General features: G+C 38.3%; 1 protein-coding gene across 2 annotated transcripts in view; it reads right to left on the bottom strand.

Moving 5' to 3' along the window:
• Positions 1–26,136, bottom strand: part of DTWD2 (DTW domain containing 2) — a 231,033-nt gene that overhangs the window by 204,571 nt on the left and 326 nt on the right. The window lies entirely within an intron of this gene.

Below are 26,136 nucleotides of genomic sequence, written 5' to 3'. Positions count from 1 at the left end.
GTGATTTTTTAATCACAATGTGAAGTTGTACTATCCTACAACAGTGATATCTATATCTATATCTATATCTATATGTTTTAAATATACTTGTATACGCATTTTTTTTCTTTTTGCGAATTGGGCAGCATCCCACAACAGAATAGATTCAGAGATACTCCCAAGAATAAACGTCTTTAGATGAGAGTTTCAGAGACCTGTGCCCCGGAGGGCATGCCTAGAGCAGCGAAGAAATTATCAAGATTTCTTGAACTGTAGACACTCACCTTACTATCCTTAACAGGGAATCTCACCCTAAATATATACTATGCTTTGAGATAATGAATAATAATAGTGAGACTCCATTACACTATCATTACTGACCAAGATATTTTTAAAGACTTTATCTCACAAATACTTCTTCCTTTTTTGATATCTAGTTTTGCGTATGTTTTATGAGGTGCATCATATACTAATATATAACAAATGTATGTAATTAGAGAAAAATAAGCCTACTTGTTAAAAATGCATCCTAATTTTTTTAAATCAACTGCAGTATGTGATAAAATAACTATACTGCTGACCTAAATATGTTTGTTCCTATTAGATAACCAATAAAAGTCTTCATGTGAAATCAGAAGTTGGTTATTTGAAAGAAAATAAGACAGACCACTAGCTACACTAATAAAGAAAAAAAGAAAATCCAAATAAAGAATCCAAAATGACAAAAGGAACATTAACACCAACCCCACAGAAAGACAAAAAAAAAAAAAAAAAAAAAACCAACAAAAAAACAGAGACTATTATGAACACCTCTAGGCACATAAACTAGAAAACTTAAAAGAAATGCAAACTACAGGCCACTCTCCCCTTGGTGAACATAAATGCAAAAATCCTCAACAAAATATCAGCAAATCGAATCTAGCAGCACATCAAAAAGCAAATCCACCACAATCTGATCAAGTAGGTTTTACCCTTGGGATGCAAGACTGGTTCAATATACGAAAATCAATAAATGTGATTCATCACACAAAGAGAACTAAAAACAAAAACCACACAATCATATTAATTGATGCAGAAAAGGCTTTCAATAAATTCAACATCCCTTCATGTTAAAAATCCTCACAAATGAGGCACTGAAGGAACTTACCTCAAAATAATAAATGCCTTCTATGCCAAACCCACAGCCAACACCAAAATGAATGGGCAAAAGCCAAAAGCATTCCCCTTGAGAAGTGGAACATGATAACTCTGCCCACTCTCACCACTCCTAGTTAACATAGTATTGGAAGTCCTAGCCAGAGAAATCAGGCAACAAAAATAAATAAAAGACATCCAAATATGAAGACAGAAAGTCAAATTATCTCTTTTTGCAGACAATATTATTTTTGCCTAGGAAACCCCATTGTCTCTGTCCAAAAGCTCCTAGATCTGATTAAAAAAAACTTCAGCAGAGTTTCAGGATACAAAATCAATGTACGAAAATCAGTAGCATTTCTATGCATCAATAATGTCCAAGCTGAGTGCCAAATCAAGAGAACAATACCATTCACAATAGCCACAAAAAGGACAAAATATTTAGGACTATAGCTAACCAGGGAGGTAAAAGATCTCTACAATGAAAATTACAAAGCCCTGGTCAAAGAAATCAGAGATAATACAAACAAATGGCTGAAAAGCATCCCAAGCACATGGATAGGAAGAGTAAATATTATTAAAATGACCATACTATCCAAAACAATATACAGATTCAATCCTATTTCTGTCAGGCTACCAATAGCATTCTTCACAGAATTAGGGGAAAAAAATTCTAAAATTCATATGGAACCAAAAAAGAGCCCAAATAACAACTACAATTCTAAGCAAAAATAACAAACCTGGAGCAAACACATTACCAGACTTCAAACTATGCTATAAAGCTACAGTAACCAAAGCAGCATGGTACTGCTACAAAAATAGACATACAGATTAATGGTACCGAGTAGAGTAAAGCCCTGTGCCTACAACCTTCTGATCTTTGACAAAGCCGGCAAAAACAAGCAATGAAAAAAAGGTGCTGGGATAAGTAGCTAACTGTATATAGAAGACTGAAATTGGACCTCTTCCTTATACCATATACAAAAATTAACTCAAGATAGATTAAAAACTTCAATGTAAAACCTAAAACTACAAAACCCTCAAAGATAACCTAGAAAACACCACTACAGATATATACATTGGTAAAGATTTTATGATGAAGGTGTCAAAAGCAACTGCAACAAAAATTAAAACTGACAAATGGGACCTAATTAAACTAAAAAGCTTCTGCAGAGCAAAAGAAACTTACCAACAGAGTAAACACACAACCTACAAAACGTGAGAAAATACATGCAAACTATGCATCTGACAAAGGTCTATTATTCAGAAACTACAGGAAACTTAAATCTACAAGCAAAAAAAACCCCATTAAAAAGTGAGCAAAAGACATAAACACTTTTCAAAAGGAGATATACACACAGCCAAGAAGCATATGAAAAAAATGCTCAGTGTCACTAATCATCAGAGAAATGCAAATCAAAATCACAATGAGATACCATCTCACACCAGTAAAAATGGCTATTATTAAAATGTCAAAAAAATCAAGAGATGCTGCAGCAAGGCTGCACAGAAAAGGGAACACTTATATACTGCTGGTGGGAATGTAAATTAGTTCAGCCACTATGGAAAGCAGTTTGGCAATTTCTCAAAGAACTTAAAACAGAATTACCATTCTATCCAGCAACTCCATTACTGGGTACATACCCAAAGGAATATAAATTGTTCTACCATAAAGACCCATGCACGTATATGTCCATTGCAGCCCTATTCACCACAGGAAAGACATGGAATCAACCTAAATGCTCATCAGTGGTAGACCGGATAAAGAAAATACGGTATATACAGACCATGGAATATTATGCAGCCATAAAAAAGAACAAAATCATGTCCTTTGCAGCAACATGGAGCTTGAGGCCATTATCCTAAGTGAGCTAATGCAAGAACAGAAAACCAAACACTGCATATTCTCACTTATAAGTGGGAGCTAAACACTGAGTACTCATGGACACAAAGAAGAAAACAATAGACATTGAGGCCTACTTGAAGGTGGAGGGTGGGAGGAGGATGAGGATCAAAAAATTACCTAGTAGATACTATACTACTTACCTGGGTGACACAATAAAATGTACACAAAACCCCCATGACACAGTTTATCTATAGATTCAAGCTGCACATGTACCCCTGAAACTAAAATAAGAAAAAAAGTCAAGTTTCCGAGTGGGTGCTGGACATATACATTAAAAAGAAAAAAAGTAAAGTTTTAGTGAGTGTTATAATTAAGAAGCCTTCAGAGAGGCCAGATGCCTAGAGAACAAAAGTCTCATGTCTTGAGAGATGAATATAAACCAGCAGCTATAAAAGCCCCTAGTAAAAGTGTGATAACAGTTACAGATCAACTAAGACTGAGAATCTTATCATAATCATCTTATGTTCAGTTAACCTATTATTTACTTCCTTTTTATAGAAACACAAACAAATATAAAATACAGTAAACAGCTTTCTTAACAGCAAATTAATTTAATCACCATTTCCTCTGCGAACTAGTATTTTATACGTCCATAATTTGTCTTAAATATTACTTAGACATGTTTTTTCTCATACTTAATCCACTACATGTCCTAAAGGTAACAATTTCTTCATCTTTTTTTATGGCACCAGTTGCACATCTACTTGGTAATGGATATTGAATAAATAATGATTGAACAAATAAAGAATGTCCACATGACTTATTCAAACTGAGCCTCCAGGTCCTCATGTAGCAGAATCCTCTGCTCCTTATTCACTGGCTGCATGAACATCCATCCTTAGAAGCAGGAGTCAAAGGTTAAAGTAGAGATATTTTGCAAAGAATAGAATGAGAAGACAATGTTATTAAGTAAGATATCTATTTTGCTTATTCTCTCATCTCCTTCACTTATCTAAAAACTGTATTTTAAAACACAGATTTTTGTATACCTGCTTTATTGGGGGAGCATACTTCCTTATTTTACATCAATGTCCATTTTGTCAAAAAAAAAGCACAAAAAGATTTAAAAATTTTCTTTGCAACAAAGTACAGAAAACATATTAAAATTTAGGTTAGTATTACATTACTACATAAAAGAATACAATCGTGCTAAAATAAGCCACTCATTCTGATGTCTTGCCCCCAGAAAAGTGATTTTCATCAATGCAACACCTAACGTATAGCTGAGAATTGAGTACTACTGAAAGTACCAGAATGACAAAATTCCATTATGAGGCAATTTATAGATGGTGACCCGGAGCACTAACACATGCAAAATTATGAATGTGCCCATAACTCCTGAATCTACAAAAACTACCCTGGAAGTGAAGAAGCTGGATATTAGCAAAATAGACTAATTTCATAAACAGTAATGATGTTTCATGGAGAAGAAAAAGGAAGTAGGATAGGGAGAAAACATAAGATAGAGGAGGAAAAGGAAAAGGGAGAGGAAGAGAAGGGACAGGTAAAAACAAAGAATTTAACATTTATTCCACATTTTTATGTTTTAGGCACTAAGCTAAATTTTTAACTCTCACAAAACCTGTCAGCAGGAGGTAGTATTTTTAGCCTAATTTAAAGGTGACAAAACTAAGGCTTAGAGAGGTTAAGTAACTTTTTCAAGAGAAAACAGAGCTGGGGCTACAGCATAGTTCTGTCTGATTCTAAAATGCATGCCTTTAATCAATACATTTGATTGAGTCCATATAAGCAGTTAATATTCAATGAAAAGTTTTAACACATAGCTCTATCTAGCTGTCCTAGATACCAGAAGACCTAAAACTAGAATTAAAACATTTTGATATAAATAAACAAACCTGAAGTCTAAAGAGGATCCAGAAGCAAAAGGTCAAAGCCAAACATTCATAACATTCCTCCGTACAAAATAGCTAAAAGTAATTAAGGATATATGGTTAAAGCCAGGCACAGTGGCTCACGCCTGTAATCCCAGCACTTCGGGAGGCTAAGAAGGACAGATCACAAAGTCAAGAGATTGAGACCATCCTGGTCAACATGGTGAAACCTCGTCTCTACTGAAAATACAAAAAATTAGCTGGGTGTGGTGGCATGCACCTGTAATCTCAGCTATTCGGGAGGCCGAGGCAGGAGAATTATTTGAACCCAGGAGACAGAGGTTGCAGTGAGCCAAGATCACGCCACTGCACTCCAGCCTGGTGACAGAGCGAGACTCTATCTCAAAAAAAAAAAAAAAAAAAAAAAAAAAGGTTATGTGGTTAAAGATATCATAAGAAATATGAGAAGGCTGACCCACAGGAAGCTAACAATAGAGAAGAGAAAAAAGACAAAGTGAGGAGTTAGAAGAAGAAAGTATTCAAACTTGGGAGATAGCTAGAAGGGTAAGAAATGGTTTCATGCAAGACATGGAACTTGAGCTGTACCTTGAAACAGAGTATGACTGCAGACAGCAGAGATGAGGGAGGAGCTTTTCACAGAGAAAGAATAACAGAACAAAGGCACAGGCGCAAACATTTTAAAAACACCTGTTTGGGGGCGTGGTTCGGTGTAAATAGAGAAAGAGGTGTGTGGAGGAGTGGGCAGGCAGGGGACTGAACTGCAGGACTTGGATGTTACACAAAAGATTCGGAACTCCTTTCTTTACCTAAAATATAAGCATGGAAAGTCTTCAGGAAAGGAATAAAATGAGCAGACAGACATGTTAAAAATATAAAGAACTTCATTAAAAGAGAATTGAACAGATGACAAAATGGAGTTTAGGAAACTACTTCAATTAGTATAGGACTGAAAAAATTCACTGCAGAGTTAGGGCACAGAGAAAAGCCAGGCACTAAAGAGTAGTTTAAATAAAAAAGTATTTAAGCTACTCTTTAGTGCCTGGCTTTCCTCTTGGAACTTAGGAGTTCCAAGCAGGAGTCCCTCCTACCTCTGCACTCCTAAACCACACTATTCATGTTATACTACAATTATTGGCTTATCTGTGTTTCTCCCCTAAAAGTTCCTTATGGTAATAACCAACTTTCATTCATTTTAATACCCCCAGTACCTATCTTGGTGATTGATTACAGGCTCACACCTGTAATCCCAGCACTTGGGAGGCGCAGGCAGGTGGATGACTTGAGGTCAGGTGCTCAAGACCAGCCTAGCCAACATGGTGAAACCTCATCTCTACTAAAAATACAAAAATTAGCCAGGCGAGGTGGTGCACATTTGTAATTCCAGCTACTTGGGAGGCTGAGGCAGGAGAATCACTTGAACTCATGAGGCGGAGGATATAGTGAGCCGAGACTGCACCACTGCACTCCAGCATGGGCAACAGAACAAGACTCCGTCTCAAAAAATAATAATAATAAAATAAATAAATAAATAAATAAATAAAAAATTTGCAGAATGAACCATCTAAGATGTGTTTACTCATTAATAAGACAAGACTGCAGGATGAGATTGGTTCCAAATTATACTTCATGTAAGGCACCAAGTTGTGGTCATTTGGTGGTTGAAAGAGATGTCAGGAAGCAGTATATCCTAATTCCTTGTTTTTCACTTGTCACTGGGCATTACGCACATACCAGTATTTCTCCTGGGAAACTCATGAAGATATCAATTATGGTTTGGGTGCAGTCACGCATTGCCTGGTACCCCGCCCAGAAAAATACCTAATACTATCATAATCCCACAATGTCTCCTAACATCTGTATCAGTTTCCTACATATACAGTGGGATTTGGCCGTTTCTCTACCACTTTGGCAAATTTACAAAAGTAAACCTCCAAAGATGATGATAAAATGTTCAAGTTTAAAAAGCACTGAACAGTTAGTTACCTGGTACATGTGGGTGTGTGGTGGTTATCATAAAGGGTTATGAGGAATTTCTGTATGTTTCATTTATATCTGTAATGTGTGACCTTTTCTTCTGAGTATACACTTCTCTGGTGTTCAGAAAAAAATATATTTTTCAGAAGCACTGAATAGATGTCACCTCAAAGTTACTCCAACAATCTGTGGTTTTCAGATCTTTTCACCAGAAGAGATGTTTAATATTTTCTCATGATCATATTCAGGCAAACTAGTTGATGATATGCTATAATGCCAGTCTTGTATCTTTAGCACATTACATTATATAACGCAAAGTAATGAAATAGTAATTAAAGAAGGAAAATTTGATAGGAACTATATTTAATTAAACTGATAAAAGTTATCACTATCAAAATCCATCGTCTGTTATGTTGCTTTTCCTAACAGTTCTCCAGAATTACACATTAAAAGTCAATCAGAAGCCAGGCATGGTGGATCACACCTGTAATCCCAGCACTGAGGCAGGAGGATCACTTGAGGTCAGGTGTTTGAGACCAACTTGGCCAATGTAGTGAAGCCCTGTCTCTACTAAAATTAGCCGGGCATGGTGATAGAAGCCTGTAAGTCCGAGCTACTTGGGAGGCTAAGGCAAGAGAATCTCTTAAACCTGGGAGGTGGAGGTTGCAGTGAGCCAAGGCTGCATCACTGCACTCCAGTCTGGGCAACAGAGCAAGAGTCTGTCTCAAAAAAAAGAGAAAGAAAAAAAAAGTCAATCACTAACAGAAGTATGGGTTAGCAATTCTGAAACAACTATATGTGCAGATTAGGGTTGAACTAATAAGCAAACATGTTGTAGATAAAGAGAGTCAGATTTCTTCCTGTCAAAGAAATAAACTAAAAATAGAGAAAGGAGGAAGGCTAGAATGAACCCTGTGGTATTGAATGAAATTCATGGTTTCTTTATATACGTGTATGTCTACATATAGATTCAGAAATAGATTATAGGTAAATGCATGGGTTAGTATATAAACAGAAATCCTAGCTCTGTCCACTGATAAAATAAACATCTCAGTAGCAATGAGCACACCAAGCACCCAGATCCTGGTTTTGAATATCATTTTCTTTTATTTTCTTTCTTTTTTTTTTTTTGAAATGGAGTTTCACTCTGTCACCCAGGCTGGAGTGCAGTAGCGCGATCTTGGCTCACTGCAACCTCTGCCTCCCGGGTTCAAGTGATTCTCCTGCCTCAGCCTCCTGAGTAGCTGGGATTATAGGCATGCGCCACCATGCCTGGCTAATTTTTTGTATTTTTAGTAGAGACAGGGTTTCACCATGTTGGTCAGGCTGGTCTCAAATTCCCGACCTCATGATCCACCCACCTTGGCCTCCCAAAGTGCTGGGATTACAGGCATGAGCACCGAGCCCGGCCTGAATATCATTTTCAAATAAACCAGGGCTTCCTAGAAAAGGTGGTTGATTCTAGGGCTGGGGCAGGGAAAATATAAGCCTGGACCATCTTACAGTGTCTTAAAGTAAGAAAGTTCTCAAAAAAGGATAAGCATGTCAAAAGGGTCCAGCAACCAACCTAAAGAGTTCTCAATGACCCAGGAGGGAAAAATTTGAGGAGTAAAATAAATAGCAATAGTATTCGGTTATAATCCAATACCAAAATATCCATAATTCCATACAGATATAAGCAAATAACTGAATAAATGGGGAGAAAAAGACACAGCTCTTCCATATAGAAACATTCCAATCAATCAATGTAGAACAAATGGGGAAAACAGAAATTCGCTATCAGAGAACCATAGCCATAATTGTTAAAAACAAGATGGATACTAAAATCAGGCAAAAACTTGAGCAGAAACAACAGTACATTTGTAACATCTCAAAGTAAATTCCTCCCCAAGATGTTTATTAACTACACAGAGAACAAAAGTAACTGCATAGTAGAAAAACACAGCAGAGAGGACATTAACCAAATGATCTATGTTAATTTCACCAAGAATAATGCATATTGATATTACAAATCTCTGATATGCTAAAAAGGGAACATGCAGCTAGTCTTCCCAAAAATGTATAACCTTGCTCTAATCATGAGATATCATAACTCAAACCCAATTTGACATTCTACAAAATAACTGACCAGAATTCTTCAAAATTATCAAGATCGTGAAAAAAAAAAAAAAAGAAAGAAAGAAAAGAAAAGCCTAAGGAACCATCACAAACTAGAAAGGACTAACAATACATGACAATTAATATAATGTGGGATGCTGAGTTAGATCCTGGACCAGAAAAACTGAACTTCAGTGGAAAAACTGGTAAATTCTGAACACAGTTAACAGAACTGTACCAAAAGTAGCTGCAATCAGCAGCTACCACAGAGAAGAACGAAAGCAGCAAATGAAATTCTGAAACTTCAACTGAGGCATCCAGGTTCTCACACTGGGACTCACTAAGCGGATGGCTCAAACCACAGAGAGTGAGGAAAAGCAGGGTGGGGAGACAGCCCCTCTTGAAGCTGGGGAAGCCCCACCCCCAGCCAAGGGAGGCAGTGACTGTGCAACCCCACCCAGGAAACCATGGTTTTCCCATGGATCTTTGCAACTTACAAATTAGGAGATCCCCTCGTGAGCCCATACAACTAGGACCTTGGGTCCAAAGCATAGCACTATGTGGAGTCTCAGCAGAGTGACTCAGGCACACACAGAGACCCAGGAATTTTGCATATTCCGACCCTGGGAATCCCAGCAAGGCGGGAAATATATCCATGCATTCCCCTAGAAAGGGGACTGAATCCAGGGAGCCAAGCAGCATTGTTCTGCAGTCCTCACTCCCATGGCACCTCACATGTAAAGACCAACTGGCTTGGAATTCCAGCTGGCCAGTGGAAGGAGGCTGGAAACTGCCCAAGATAAGCAGAGTTCCTGGGGGTTTTGGGGGCAGGAGCAGCCACCATCTCTGTGGTTCTAGCCTGCAGTTCCTCTGGGGAGTCCTTGCAGTCTGGAATCGGAACATTTTTCCACAACACAGCAGACTATGGCCAGACTGCTCCTCTAAGTGGGACCGTGCTCCATGCTCCATCCCTCCTCACTAGGTGGGGCCTCCCTGTGGGAATTTCAGCAACATCAGCCAGAGTTATATGAACATATCATTGATCAATCCCTGAAACTGAGGCACTGAGTGGGGGGGCGGGGGGGTGGTGGGAGAAACAAGCAGTGGCTGTATTTGCAGTTCAGACAATTATCCCAGCCTGCTTGCTCTGGAGAGTCCAGGCAGTCTGCACAAGGAGGATTCCCCTCAGCATAGCACACTCACTCAGCCAAAGGGCAGCCAAACTGCTTCTTTTTAAGTGAGTCCCTGATCCCGTTCCTTCTGACTGGGTGAGAACTCCCAGTAGGGGGCTCCAAACACCTTCTACAGGAGCATTCACGCCAACATAGGTCAGTGCGCCCCTGGGACAAAGCTCCAAAAAGAAAGGGCAGGCTATCACCCTTGCTATTTTGCAGCCTTCACTGGTGATAAGGTGTGGGAGGACCAAGGAGACTAGGGTTTGGAGTGGAACCCCAGAAAACCACAGCACCCCTATGGAAGAGTGGCCTGTTAAAAGAAAAACAAACAGAAAGTAATAACGACATCAACTAAAAAGACCCCACAAAAACACCATTCAAACATCAGCAACCACAAGATCAAAGGCAGATAACCACACAAAGATGAGGGAAAAAATCAATGCAAAAATGCTGAAAACTCAAATATCCAGAGTGTCACTTCTGCTCTAGATGACTGAAACATGTCTCCACCAAGAGTACAAAAGTGGGCTGAGGCTGAGATGACTGAATTGACAGACTTAGGCTTCAGAAAAAGGGCAATAAAAAGCTTCACTGAGCTAAAACCCAATGCAAAGAAGCTAGGAATCATGATAAAACAATACAGGAGCTGATAAGAATAGCCAGTTAAGAGAGGAACATGAATGACATGATGGAGCTGAAAAACACAACATGAGAAATTCACAATGCAATCACCAGTATCAACAGCAAAATAGACCAAGCAGAGGAAAGAATCTCAGAGCTGGAAGGCTATCTTTCTAAAATATGACAGGCAGACAAAAATAGAAAAAAAATAATGAGACTGGGCACAGTGGCTCACGCCTGCAATCCCAGCACTTTGGGAGGTTGAGATAGGCAGATCACCTGAGGTCAGGAGTTTGAAACCAGCCTGGTTAACATGGAAAACCCCTGTCTCTACTTAAAATACAAAAATTAGCCAGGCATGGTGGCAGACACCTGTAATTCCAGCTACTAGGGAGGCTGAGGCATGAGAATCACTTGAACCCAGGAGGCAGAGACTGCAGTGAACCCAGATTGTATAACTGCACTCCAGCCTGGGCAACAGAGCAAAACTCTGACTCAAAAAAAAAAAAAAAAAGAAGAAGAAAAGAAAAGACAATGAACAAAACCTCTGAGAAATATGGAATTATGTAAAAGGACCAAACCTATAACTGACTTGGTAGAGACAGGGAATTTGAAGCAAGTTAGAAAACATACTTCAGGATCTCATCCAGGAGAATTTCCCCAACCTAGCTAGATAAACCAACATTCAAATTCAGGAAATCCAGAGAACCCCAGTAAGATACTCCACAAGAATATCAACCCCAAGACACATAATCATCAGATTCTCCAAGATAAAAATGAAAGAAAAAATGTTAAGCGCAGCCAGAGAGAAAGGCCAGGTCACCTACAAAGGAAAGTCCATCAGACTGACAGCAGAACGCTCACTGGAAAACTCTACAAGCCAGAGGAGATTAGGGTTAGGGGCCAATATTCAACGTCCTTAAAGAAAGGAAATTTCAACCCAGAATTTCATATCTGTCCAAACTAAACTTCATAAGTTAAGGAGAATTAAGATCCTTTTCAGACAAGCAAATGCTGGGGGACTTCATCACCACCAGAGCTGCCTTTCAAGATCTCCTGAAGGAAGCACTAAATATGGAAAGGAAAAATCATTACCAGAGACTACAAAAACCCACTGAAGTATACAAATCACTGACACTATGAAGCAACCACTTAAACTTAAGTCTGTAAAATAACCAGCTAGCTTCATGATGATAGGATCAAATTCACACATAACAATATGAACCTTAAGTGTAAATGGCCTAAATGTCCCAACTAAAAGACACAGAATGGCAAGCTGGAGAAAGAGTCACGATCCATCTGTATGCTGTCTTCAAGAGACTCGTCTCACATGCAAAGACACATATATGCTCAAAACACAGGTATGAAGAAAAATTTACCAAGCAAATGGAAAACAGAAAAAAGTAGGGGTCACAAGCCTAGTTTCTGACTTAACAGACTTTAGACCAACAAAGGTCAAAACAGACAAAGAAGAACAGAAAAAAATAACTTCAGCAGCAGCAAAAGGGATGTCGACTCAGAGATCCATCTGAAAGTCACCAACCACAAAGACCACAGGTAGATAAATCCACAAAGATGAGAAGAAACCAGACAAAAAGGATGAAAATACCCAAAACCAGAAAGCCTCTCTTCCTCCAAGAAATCATAACTCCTCACCAGTAAGGGAACAAGGCTGGATGGAGAACGAGTCTGATGAACTGACAGAAACAGGCTTCAGAAGGTGGGTAACAACAAAATTCTTTGAGCTAAAAGATCATGTTCTAACCCAATGCAAAGAAACTAAGAATGTTAAAAAAAAAAAAAAAAAAAAAGGTTTGACGAAATGCTAACAAGAATAAACAGCTTAGAGGGGAATATAAATGAATTGACGGACCTGAAAAACACAACTCGAGAACTTTCCAAAGCATACACAAGTTTCAATAGCCGAATCGACCAAGCAGAAGAAAGGATATTAGAGATTGAATATCAACTCAATGAAACAAAATGTGAAAGCAAGATTAGAGAAAAAAGAGTAAAAAGAAATGAACAAAGCCTCCAACAAATATGGGATTATGTGAAAAGACCTAATCAACGTTTCATAGGTGTACCTGAATGCGATGGACAGAATGAATCCAAGCTGGAAAACACTCTTCAGGATATTATTCAGGAAAACTTCCCCAACCTAGCAAGGCAGGCCAACATTCAAGTCCAAAATATACAGAGAACACCACAAAGATATTCCTCAAGAAGAGCAACCCCAAGGCACATAATCGTTAGATTCACCAGGGTTGAAATGAAGGAGAAAATGCTAAGGGCAGCCACAGAGAAATGTCGGGTTACCCACAAAGGGAAGACCATCAGACTCACAGCAGATCTCTCAGCAGAAACCCTACAAGCCAGAAGAGAGTGGGGGCCAATAGTCAACATCCTTAAAGAAAAGAATTTTCAATCTAGAATTTCATATCCAGCCAAACTAAACTTCGTAAGTGAAGGTGAAATAAAATACTTTATGAACAAACAATTGCTCAGAGGTTTCATAACTACCAGGCCTGCTTTACAAGAGCTCTTGAAAGAAGCACTAAATATAGAAAGGAACAAAAGACAAAAACCATGATTATGTCAATAGATGCAGAAAAGGCCTTCAATAAAACTTAATGTCCATATACATATATATATATATATATATATATATATACACATATATATATACACACACACACACACATATATATATACACACATCTCTCTCTCTCTCTCTCTCTCTCTCTCTCTCTATATATATATATATATATATATATATATATATGTATATATGTATATATACATATATAGAGAGAGAGAGATGCAGACTCACTCTGACTCCCAGGCTGGAGTGCAGTGGTGTGATCTCAGCTCACTTCAACCTCCACCTCCCAGGTTGAAGCAATTCTCCTGCCTCAGGCTCCCACACAGCTGAGACTATAGGTGTATACCATCACACCCAGCTAATTTTTGTATTTTTGGTAGAGATGGGGTTTCACCATGTGGGCCAGGCTGGTCTCAAACTGCTGACCTCAAGCAATTTGCCAACCTCAACCTCCCAAAGTGCTGGAATTACAGGCAACATTCCTTTATGTTAAAAACTCTCAATATTCCCAGGGAATGGTAGGCAAAAAAAGAAAAATAAATTAAAATAAATAAATAAAAATTCTCAATAAACCAGGTATTGAATGAGCATACCTCAGAATAATAAGAGCCGCATATGACAAACCCATAGCAATTATCATACTGAATAGGAAAAAGCTGGAAGCATTCCCTTTGAAAACTAGCACAAGGTAGGATGCTCTCTCTCACCACTCCTATTCAATACAGTATTGAAAGTTCTGGCAAGGGCATTCAGGCAGGAGAAAGAAAGAAAGCATATTCACATAGCAAGAGAGAAAATCAAATTACCTTTGTTTGCAGAATACATAAACCTGTATTTAGAAAACACCATCCTCTCAACCCAAGAACTTTTTAAGCTGATAAGCAACTTCAGCAAAGTCTCAGGATACAAAATCAATGTGCAAAAATCACTAGCATTCCTATGTTCCAACAACAGGCAAGCAGAGAGCCTAATAATGAATGAACTCCCATTAGCAATTGCTATAAAGAGAATAAAATACCTAGAAATACAACTAACAAGGGAAGTTGAGGACCTCTTCAAGGAGACCTACAAACCACTGATCAAGGAAATCAGAGAGGACACAAACAAATGGGAAAACATTCCATGCTCATGGATAGGAAGAATCAATACTGTGAAAATGGCCATAACTGCCCAATTTATAGATTCAATGCTATTCCAATTAAACTACCATGACATTCTCACAGAATTAGAAAAAAGAAAACTATTTTAAAATTCATATGGAACCAAAACAGAACCTGAATAGCTAAGACAATCCTAAGGAAAGAACAAAACTGAAGGTGTTATATTACCTACTTCAAACTATACTAAAAGGCTATAATAATTAAAACAGCATGGTACTGGTACAAACACAGACACAAAGACCAATGGAACAGAATAGAGAACTCAGAAATAAGACTGCTTACCTACAACCACCTGATCTTTGACAAACTTGAAAAAAAAAAAAAAAAAAAAAAAAAAAAAAAACAAGCAATGGGGAAAAGATTCCCTACTTAATAAGTGGTGCTGGGAGAACTGGCTAGCCATATGCAGAAAGTTAAAATTGGACCTCTTCCTTACACCTTATACAAAAACTAACTCAAGATGGATTAAAGACATAAATGTAAAACTCAAAACTAGAAAAACCCTAGAAAAAAATATAGGCAATACCATTCAGGGCATAGGCATGGGCAAATATTTCATGACAAAAATGCCAAAAGCAATTTTGCAACAAATGCAAAAATTGATAAATGGGATCTAATTAAACTAAACACCTTCTGCATAGCAGAAGAAATTATCATCAGAGTGAAGAGACAACCTACAGAATGGGAGAAAAGTTTGGCAATCTAACCATCTGACAAAGGTCTAATATTCAGAGTCTACATGGAAACAAATATATAAGAAAAAAACTAACAACCCCATTGAGAAGTGGGCAAAGGACATGAACAGAGACCTCTCAAAAGAAAATATTCATGCAGGCAACAAACATATGAAAAGAAGCGCAACATCACTGATTATAGAAATCCAAATCAAAACCACAGTGAGATGCCATTTCAAGACAGTCAGAATGGTGACTATTAAAAGGAAATGGCCAGGCAAAGTGGCTCATGCCTGTAATTCCAACACTTTGGGAGGTCAAGGAGGGTGGATCACTTGAGGTCAGGAGCTCAAGATCAGCCTGGACAATATGGTGAAACCTCATCTCCAACAAAAACACAAAACATTAGCCGATGTAGTGGTGTGTACCTGTAGTCCTAGCTACTAGGGAGGCTGAAGCAGAAAGATTGCTTGAGCCTGGGAGACAGAGTTTGCAGTGAGCTGACACTGCGTAACTGCACTCCAGGCTGGGTGACAGAGTGAGCTGCCATCTCAAAAAAATAAAAAATAAAAGGTCAAGAAACAAGAGATGCTGGTGGGGTTGCAGAGAAAAAGAAACACTTTTATACTGTCGGTGGGAATGTAAATTATTTCAACCATTGAGGAAGACAACGGGGCAATTCCTCAAAGATCTAGAAGCAGAAATATCAGCCAGTAGTCAAATATTAACTCTCCATATCAAAAGAAAATAATATGGCCGGGCGCGGTGGCTCAAGCCTGTAATCCCAGCACTTTGGGAGGCCGAGGCGGGTGGATCACGAGGTCGAGAGTTCGAGACCATCCTGGTCGACATGGTGAAACCCCGTCTCTACTAAAAAAAAAATACAAAAAATCAGCTGGGCATGGTGGCGTGTGCCTGTAATCCCAGCTACTCAGGAGGCTGAGGCAGGAGAATTGCCTGAACCCAGGAGGAGGAGGTTGCGGTGAGCCGAGATCGCGCCATTGCACTCCAGCCTGCAGCCTGGGTAACGAGAGCGAAACTCCGCCTCAAAAAAAAAAAAAAAGAAAATAATATAATAGTTGATATGATTTGGCTCAGTGTCCTCACCCAAATCTCATCTTCGATTGTACTCCCATAATTCCCACATGCTATGGGAGGGCCTGGTGGGAGCTAACGGAATCATGGGGTGGTGTCCCCATACTGTTCTCATGGTAGTGAATAAGATCTGATGGTTTTATCAGGGTTTCTGCTTTTGTGCCTTCCTTATTCTCTTTGCCTGCTGCCATCCACGTAAGACGGGGCTTGCTCCCCCTTGCCTTCCACCATGTGAGACTTCTCCGGACATGTGGAACTGTAAGTCCATTAAACCTCCTTCTTTGTAAATTGCCCAGTCTCCAGCATGTCTTTATCAGCAGCATGAAAGCAAACTAATACAATAGTAATGGGGTCATCATTGCCACCATATAATTGATACATATTTCATTAGGTTCTCTCAAAGAATTCATGGTTTGATACAGCAACGGTAATTACTACATTTTTTCAGATTTATTCTAGGGGTTTGCATTAAAAGATTCAGTTTCAAGCACATTAAGTATCATATACGTGCCTTCTTTGTTAAGTACTTAGATAACTGTATATCATCAATTTCAATGGCAATTGTGCTTTCAAGAATTCACTCAGGGTTGAGAGTGGGGTGACTCAGAAACAAATTACTCTCCTACGGCAAGGGAAGACTGTACTTAAATACCACAAAGATCTCATTACAAAGCAACCTGCTTTCAGGACAGTGTCATGACTTTTGCCACAGAACAACTGTAATGAGATAAGTTTACTTATAAAATCAAAAAAATAAAAATAAACATAAATTTTATAACAAAATCTTCTAATGATAAGTATTAACAGTTTTACCTTGCAAAAGTTATTTATACTTCCTGTATTAATTGCTTTCATGTACATTAACCCCTCTGATCCTATAAAGTAGGTTATATTCCTGTTACAGATAAACAAAAGCACCAAGAATTTAAGTATTTCACCCAATCACACAGTTGATTAGCAAAGAGTTGGTAAAACAAAACCAATTAGTTGTGTTCTTGTCACTACTGAACAATATCTTATATTTTCTTTTTTCTTTAATCATCCCATACTTCATTTCAAAAATGGTAAATTTTGTGTTTTACGTATTTTACCACAAAGTTCTTTAAAAAAAATATTTTACATATTAACTAGAATTCACTTTTCTTTCATAAGTCAAGGCAAAGCATTCTCAGATTCCTAAAAATAAATAAACATTTATTAAGCATTATACAAAAGGCACTGTTCTGAGCACTCTATATACATTAAATCATTTGATCCTCTTAAGAGCACTGTGACGTAGATAACTATTATTGTCCCATTTTTACATTTGGCAAAGGTGAAACACAAAGATGTTCAGTAACTTGTTCAATGTTACAGAGTTAGGATTTAAATTCAGGCAGCCTAACTTTAGAGCGCACTTGCTACAATTTGCCTGCCAAAAGGACTTGAATGGACTTTTTTTCCAAAGAAGATAGGCAATTAGCCAAAAAGGACATGAAAAGATGTTAAACATTATTAGTTAGCAAAACACAAATCAAAACCACAATGAAAGATCACTTAATGCCTCCTAAGATGGGCATAATAAAATGCATAATAGTAAGTGTTGGCCAAAATATGGAAAAAAAAGAAAGTTCATACATTGCTAGTAGGAATGTAGATGGTGCAGCTACTGTGAAAGAGTTTGACAATTCCTCCAAAAGTTAAACATAAAACTACTGTATGACCCAGCAATTCCACTCCTAGGTAATAATGGCAAAAATCACAATTACTTTTGCACCAAACTAAAATACATATCAAGAAAAACTGACTGAAGAAACTAGAACAAATTATTTGTATACCAATATTCATTGCAGCATTATTGACAATAGCCAAAAGGTAAAAACAACCCAAGTATTCATCAACAGATGAATGGATAACAGATCAGCAAAATGTGGTTACAGACATACAATTCAGCCATAAAATTAAGTGAAATTTTCATTCATTTGCTACAATATGGATGGACCTTGAAAATATTATGCTGGGTGAAATTAGCCAGACACAGACAGACAAATATGATTCCACTTAAATCTAAAACAGGGAAATCTAGACTAGGTAAATTCATAGAAACAAAAAGTAGGGTAGGAGGTTACCAGGGACTGGGGGAAGGGAAAATTGGAAATTATAGTTTTATGGATGGAGTTTATGTTGCGATGATTAAAAGGCTTGGGATATATATCATGGTGATGGCTATATTACATATTTAATGTCACTGAACTGGTTAAAATGGTAAATACTATGTTACGTAAATGTTACCACAATTTTTGAAAAAAAAATAGCCTGCCAAATAACTTGTCTACATAAACAAACAGATCAGAGACATTTCTGTCAGGTCAATTTCTCTACCCTTTGCAAGGTCAACAGGTTCAATACATACTTTTTCAACTAGGCTTCCAATAGTGAAAAATGAAAAACAAGAAAACAAACAATAAACTCAACAGAGGAAAAAAAAAATCCAACCTCTCTCTCTCTCTCTCTCTCTCTCTAAGAGATGGGGTCTCACTCTGTCACCCAGGCAAGAGTGCATCAGCCCCTTCATACCTTATTGCAGTCTCAAACTCCTGGGCTCAAGTGATCCTCCCACCTTGGCCTCCCCAAATCTGCTTTTCTAACTAAAAATGAAAAGCCAGCAACAGAAATGAGAATCTCACCACAGACAGATAAAGAATACAGGAGATACAGGCTTGACCTTAAAAAAGACAATAATTTAAAAGTTGCCCATCTTAAAATTATTAAAAATGGCCATAGCCAAAGATAAAGAAGAAGAATCTTTAGGTTAGAGGCCAGGCGTGGTGGCTCATGCCTGTAATCCTAGCAATTTGGGAGGCCACAGTTGGCCGATTGCCTGAGCTCAGAAGTTCAATATCACCCCAGGCAACAGGGTGAAATCCTGTCTCTACTAAAATACAAAAAATTAGCTAGGCGTGGCAGCATGTACTTGTAGTCCCATCTACTCGGGACGCTGAGGCAAGAGAATTGCTTGAACCTGGAAGGCAGAGGTGGCAGTAAGCCAAGATAGAGCCACTGCACTCCAGCCTGGGTGACAGAGCAAGGCTCCCTCTCCAAAATATACATATATTAGAAGAAGGCAAAGGAACATCTCATGCAAATACTTATTATATGCAAGAAAAACAAATGGAGTCATACTGTTCATTTACGTATAACTCATTATTATGTGGTGTAGCAATAAAAATATGAAAGCTAAAGCAGCTCTGCCTCTTATTAGTCATCTGACCTTGAGAGTCTATAAAACAGAGTAACACTATTTAAATCATAAGGTTGTCTCATGTATTAAATGAAAATGTAAAAGTACTTTGTAGCTTGCGAACTCTTTTAAAGTGATACCAAATTTTATGATAGACTATTTCTGAATGTATTCTCTAACTACGTAAGCACTAATAGAAACTATGAATTATTAATTTTGGGCAAATGAACTCAAGGAATTAATGTGCTTTTATGATCTTTGAAGAAAATTTCTACCTATCAGAGGGTAAAAATATAATTCCTATTTTTCCTAGGGAAAATAAATCACTTAGAAAGCTCTAATGTGGTTTTTAAAACTGGTCATTCCTCTTTGGAGACTTAATTAAGATTATGAAAAAAATTCCCTCTTGACATACATCATCTTTGCTCAACTTTGAACATACAATTAGCCTGCACAGTGATTTGTAAATCAGTTAGCTTTTCATATCTATTATGAATGAACTACTTCAAAGAATAAACATATTTTCTATACTAACAGGAAAGAACAAATTAATGCAATAATTTTCTCTTGAGAATATATTTTTGGTATGCACAAAAATTAAACTTCAGAATACCCAAATTTTCACCCTAAAAATTATAAATAATATAGCTGATTTTAAATTTACCAAATACTTTGTTTTCTAACTGCTGATACAGATTCAACAGTTTCAGTTATTCTATATTAACTACCCCGGGAATTACCACTTTTCACTTTTCCCACAAAACTTGAAGACTGATTTACCTGTTGCACAGTCAGACCAGCCACAGTGATGTACAGGAGGTCCAAAATCAAAACATAAATAAATACCTATGGGAGGCCAGCAGTTAACCACAAATGAGTTAAGCAGGAATGACTAGGAGCTACAGTGACATGGAGAGATCATGCCCAATAGACAGACACAGCCAATAATACTGAGCTTAACTAACTACTGCTGAGGAAGATGGTCTCTGAACTGTCAGATCTTCCTATTGTCATAAAAGCCAGAAACCTGGATTTTTATATAAAACATCTTGACTTTGAACTATTAGCCACTAATTTAAAAGCTGATAAAACACAGTTCAAAGCAAAATACCTGTAAGACCACCAGCTTGTGGCTCGTGCATTTTTCTTAAACACTTGCAGTTTTCCTTTCTCTCTCTCCTTTCCCCACTTTCTCTCTCTATCTCTCTCTTATGATGTTCCCCCCATCACTTTTTCCTCCAGAATATCCAAGCCTAAAGAGTAAGGAAAAAGTTATATGGAATTAAAAAGCCAGAGAAAATACTAAAATTCAGGCATCCTGTTACTAACTTAAAAAGTCTGAAAATCTTGCAGTCTTAAAAATGCCACTTCAATTGGTGATAATTCCTACTGTGCAAACAAAATCTTCATGCTTCTTCAGCAAGGAGCCTGGAGTGAGATCAAGTACTTGCATGAGCTAGAGAACCAAGCAGTCTGGAGCTAGAGACCCAATTCTGCTACTTGCCTGTTACCTCTATTTCCTCGTCATTTAAAAGCAAACAGGCTCTCACCTGTAACCCCAGTACTTTGGGAGGCCAAGGCAGGCAGACCACCTGAGGTCAGGAGTTCGAGACCAGCCTGGCTAACAAGGGGGAAATCCTGTCTCTACTAAAAACACAAAAAATAGGCGAGGCATGGTGGCTCACACCTGTAATCCCAGCACTTTGGGAGGCTGAGGAGGAGGGCAGATCACCTGAGTTCAGGAGTTTGAGACCAGCCTGGCAAACAAGGCGGAAACCCTGTCTCTACTAAAAATAAAAAAATTAGGCCAGGCATAGTGGCTCATGCCTGTAATCCCAGCACTTGGGGAGGCTGAGGAGGGAGGATCACCTGAGGTAAGGAGCTTGAGACCAGCCTGGCCAACAAGGTGGAAACCCTGTCTCTACCAAAAATATAAAAATTAGGCTCGGCGTGGTGGCTCACGCCTGTAATCCCAACACTTTGGGAGGCTGAGGAGGGTGGATTACCTGAGGTCAGGAGTTTGAGACCAGCCTAGCCAACAAGACAAAACCCCATCTCAAAAAATAAATAAATAAATACAAAAATTAGCCAAATGTGGTGGTGGGCAGCTGTAGTCCCAGCTACTCGGGAGGCTGAGGCAGGAGAATGGCTTGAACCCAGGAGGCAGAGGTTGCAATGAGCTGAGATTGTGCCACTGCCATCCGGCCTGGGCAACAGAGCAAGATTCAGTTTGAAAAAAAAAGAAGCAATCTAAAAGTTTGTTACAAGAACTGAATAAAATATTACCATATATAAAACACCTAGGCCTGGTACGTGCCTGGCAGATGGCTGGTGTTTAGTAAATGGGTGTTAAACACGCAGATATGGTTTATTATAATTCTTACAGCTTGTTACTTTTGAAAAGAAAACACTAGAGAGACAAAAACTTCCATCTCAGGGTTATCTGATTCAGTTTGTATGCACACTCTCCCTGCTGTTTCTACCCTTAAAAAGGTTAAAAAACACGCTGTTTTTAGACATTATTCCGTTATTCCTACGACCAATGATTTGCAAGTGGTTTATGACTCATCCTCAAATGCATAGCAATTATCTACAGAAGATGTAAAAGTATAATTAAGATGCCTAAAATATTTCTGGAATGAGGCCCTAATCCTTTCCAGTCAAGCTTGTACCCTTTTATCACCATCCAGTTGTATAAAATAAAAAAGTATAAATCATACAGCTAAAAGTAACCTACAAAAGTCAAACTTATCATCACCATTCAAATATAAAAATACTACAGTGGCTGGCTTGTTGGGTTCAAGAGCATTAGACCCAAACTCCCTGACATAGTTTGTCTTGCCCTGTCTGGGGCACTACCACTAATCTCTGCAGCCTTTTCTCTCACTACTCCCTCCCTTCTGCCAAACTCTCCAAATACATTATATATACGCTGTACACAGAACTCTTGAACGATGTTCCCTCAACCAGAGCTCACTTTTTCCTCCCTCAAGCCCTCCCCATAGCCAGTCTCTTCCCTAATTAATTCTAAATATTAGAATCCAGATTAAATATTTTGTTATGTCCTTCAGTCTCAGCTTACATGTCACTTTTAAGATTTCCCAGCTGGGCGTGGTGGCTCAAGCCTGTAATCCCAGCACTTTGGGAGGCCGAGGTGGGTGGATCACGAGGTCAAGAGATCGAGACCATCCTGGTCAATATGGTGAAACCCCGTCTCTACTAAAAATACAAAAAATTAGCTGGGCATGGTGGCACATGCCTGTAATCCCAGCTACTCAGGAGGCTGAGGCAGGAGAATTGCCTGAACCCAGGAGGCGGAGATGGCGGTGAGCCGAGATCGCGCCATTGCACTCCAGCCTGGGTAACAAGAGCGAAACTCCGTCTCAGAAAAAAAAAAAAAAAAAAAAAAAAAAAAAAAAAAAAAAAAAAAAAAAGATTTCCCTGATCTGGGCCGGACGCGGTGGCTCAAGCCTGTAATCCCAGCACTTTGGGAGGCCGAGGCGGGTGGATCACAAGGTCAAGAGATCGAGACCATCCTGGTCAACATGGTGAAACCCCATCTCTACTAAAAATACAAAAAATTAGCTGGGCATGGTGGCACGTGCCTGTAATCCCAGCTACTCAGGAGGCTGAGGCAGGAGAATTGCCTGAACCCAGGAGGCGGAGGTTGCGGTGAGCCGAGATCGCGCCATTGCACTCCAGCCTGGGTAACAAGAGTGAAACTCCGTCTCAAAAAAAAAAAAAAAAAAAAGATTTCCCTGATCTTTCCCTCACCTCCACTGCACAAACTTAGGGTTAGAAGCACCTTTCTTATATCTTCCTATAACACCTTACATATACCCATCTAAGAAAGAAGCTGACAGTGTAGAATTCAACAAGAAAAAGTCCACATGCTTATGTGCATTTTATATATATATATATATACACACATACACACACACACACACACATATATACATACATATACACATGTACATTATGTTTTACTTCCTAACAAAATTAAAGATCTTTCTTTAATCTTTCTCCCATCATGGCCTAACTTCAAAGACTGCCAAAGGATATCAAATACATATAAAAAGTGTTTAAATCTTTCCACTCTGATGTCATATAATTTAAATAAGATTATTTAAATTAGCAAAATAAATTTAACCCGAACAGTTATTTTACAAATATTTTTACTTTGAAAAATTCAGGAAACACTTTTTGCTGTTTTCTTCAGAGCCTCAAAAATGTGATGTTTTTCAAACTCTTTGAATACATTCTCTACTACACACAAGTGTGCATATAACAAAAGTTTCACTGTGGTTCGTTACCTATAATTTGAAAAAACTGAAGGAAAATAATAATAACTCGAAAAAACTGCCCTACATCATCTAATTTTTAATCTGAGGGCTCCCCGTTTAAATAGATATGCCACTTTCCACTAGATCCTGAGCTACAGGAGAATTGAAATCATCTCATTTTCATCTTTGTATTTCATAGCTGTGTGACTATCACACTCTCTGGAAGTAGAGTCTCCAAAAATATTTGTTGAACAACTGAATTTTACCAAGTAGTTTAACAAATCTTTTGTGCACCTACCATGTCCCATGACCCTCAGCCTTCTTATTTTATCTCAACTAATGCTAACGATACATACTTTAGGGAGCTCAAACAAGGTTTTGTCTTTACCTGAAAAAAAAATTTTATATGTTTGGGAATAGGGGATAGAAAAGGTATTCTAAGAGGTAAATGAAACACAGGCAGGTTTTGAAAACAAGACATACATAAAGGACAGAATACATTTATAGAATCTATATCCTGCAATAATACAAATTTGGGATCTTTTTAAGAATATTCCATTCATATTTAAGACATGCTGTAATTCTAATGAGCAAGATTCTGCTGAAAAGTTAAACTGAGTTTACACTTCCTGAACAAACCTAATTTCTGGAACTCCCATAGGCTGTGACATTCATAGTAACGTGTTCAGAGAAACAAATACCGCTTAAGTAAATAGCCAAATAACTGTGACTTACTGATCAAACAAAACTAATAATGCATTTTTAAAACTATTTTAAGCATAAATGTAAAAAAGTTCACCCAGGGTACTAGTAGAACTCTAATAGCCTAATAAAAAAGAAAAAGCCATTAATTCGTTTACCTTTTATTGAAAAAACTTAAATATTCTCCATTATTCTAGAATTATAGTCTACCTAATTAAAGCAAATAAAATGCATAGCATGCCAAGCGGGAGAAGAGCTTTTCACAGGTAGCAAATTTCACCCGAAATAAGCAAAGTGCAGAAATGTTGGGGAAAACTGTAATCCTAAGGTATTAACGAAATGTAACTGAAAATAGAGATAAAATTTAGCAAGTCACTTTTATTTTTAAAAAAGCATCATAAATCTCTGCTAAACAGATTTTTTAACTATATTTTTATAATTAACAGTTCTGAACAGACTAAAAACTACATAATAAAGCCAGCACAGTGATTTAGCCTTCGATTTATATTTGAAATACTTTTCTTTCAGTATCCTATTGAGATCCATCCAAACATTTTAAAACATTTTCCCTAACCCCTTCAGACGGCTTGTTTAAATTAATTGTATTGACAAACCCCTATGTTCAAAATCACAGTCCCTAAATCACAAATTTTCCATCCTCCTCAAAGGTTTACTGAGCGTCAACTATACATAGTACACTTAGAAAATAGAAAAAAACATTCTATATTCAAGAGCTCTTCCCCTGAAGTTCTACAAACTAGCCCTAGGAAAAGGTCAAAATGTCCAAAGTAAGATACTCCAAGTTCTCAAGCAGTAAAGACCTTCAACCATATTCAGTCCTGCTGTTCCGCTTTTTGGAATGCTTTTCCCCTAGCTGGATTCTTCTCATCTTTCAGGTCTCAGAGATAGTTCCTGACACCATCTAGCTGTTTTGTACAATAGCATCCCATTCCTTTCCCTCATTGCTTTTTCCCAGTTTGTAATTACATATTTGGTTGGTTGTTTGCTGGTTTATTATCTGTATCCAGTAAGAGAATACAAAGACATGGACTCCACCCGCAGTCAGTGATTATCAAAGCACTCAACAAACACCTGATAAATTAATCAATGCACAGTTCTGGTGCTCAGAAGAAAGGTCTGAACTAGATACACTAGGATGTAGGTGATCGTTTACCATGAAAACTGATTTTTAAAATTACCATTGCGACGTGTGTAGGGTTAGAAGAGAACGCAGAATGAAGACCTGAAAAGGCCCTATATTTAAAGTTTTGGCAGGGCAGGCAAAGGAGACTGTCTCTCTCCTCCAACCCACCTTATGTTTTTTAACTGTGATATGACTATGCCACTTAAGTATGACTGTGAAACTACAAGCATTATGGTCATCACGCCTTACTTTCCCTATCGGACACCTAAGTTTCTCGGAAACAGAACTGATGTCTGCTCACCCCATGACATGCTCAATATGTTGCAGGAAGTAAGGTTAAAAAATCATGAACCTGGATAACGGGCTTCTAAGGAGGCGTGCCCGGCATTTCCGGGATTTCCAAGGCGAAACCGCCAAGCCCGCCGCCGACCTAAGCGCAGAGCCGCCCAAGCCGCCGCCTCCCCTGCAGGGGGCGCCGCAGCCTCCTACGAAGGCCACCGCCGGCTGCAGTCCC

This window comes from Saimiri boliviensis, chromosome 1, assembly GCF_048565385.1.
Source record: "Saimiri boliviensis isolate mSaiBol1 chromosome 1, mSaiBol1.pri, whole genome shotgun sequence".
Lineage (NCBI taxonomy): Eukaryota > Metazoa > Chordata > Mammalia > Primates > Cebidae > Saimiri > Saimiri boliviensis.
This window is presented reverse-complemented; position numbering and strand designations above follow the sequence as displayed.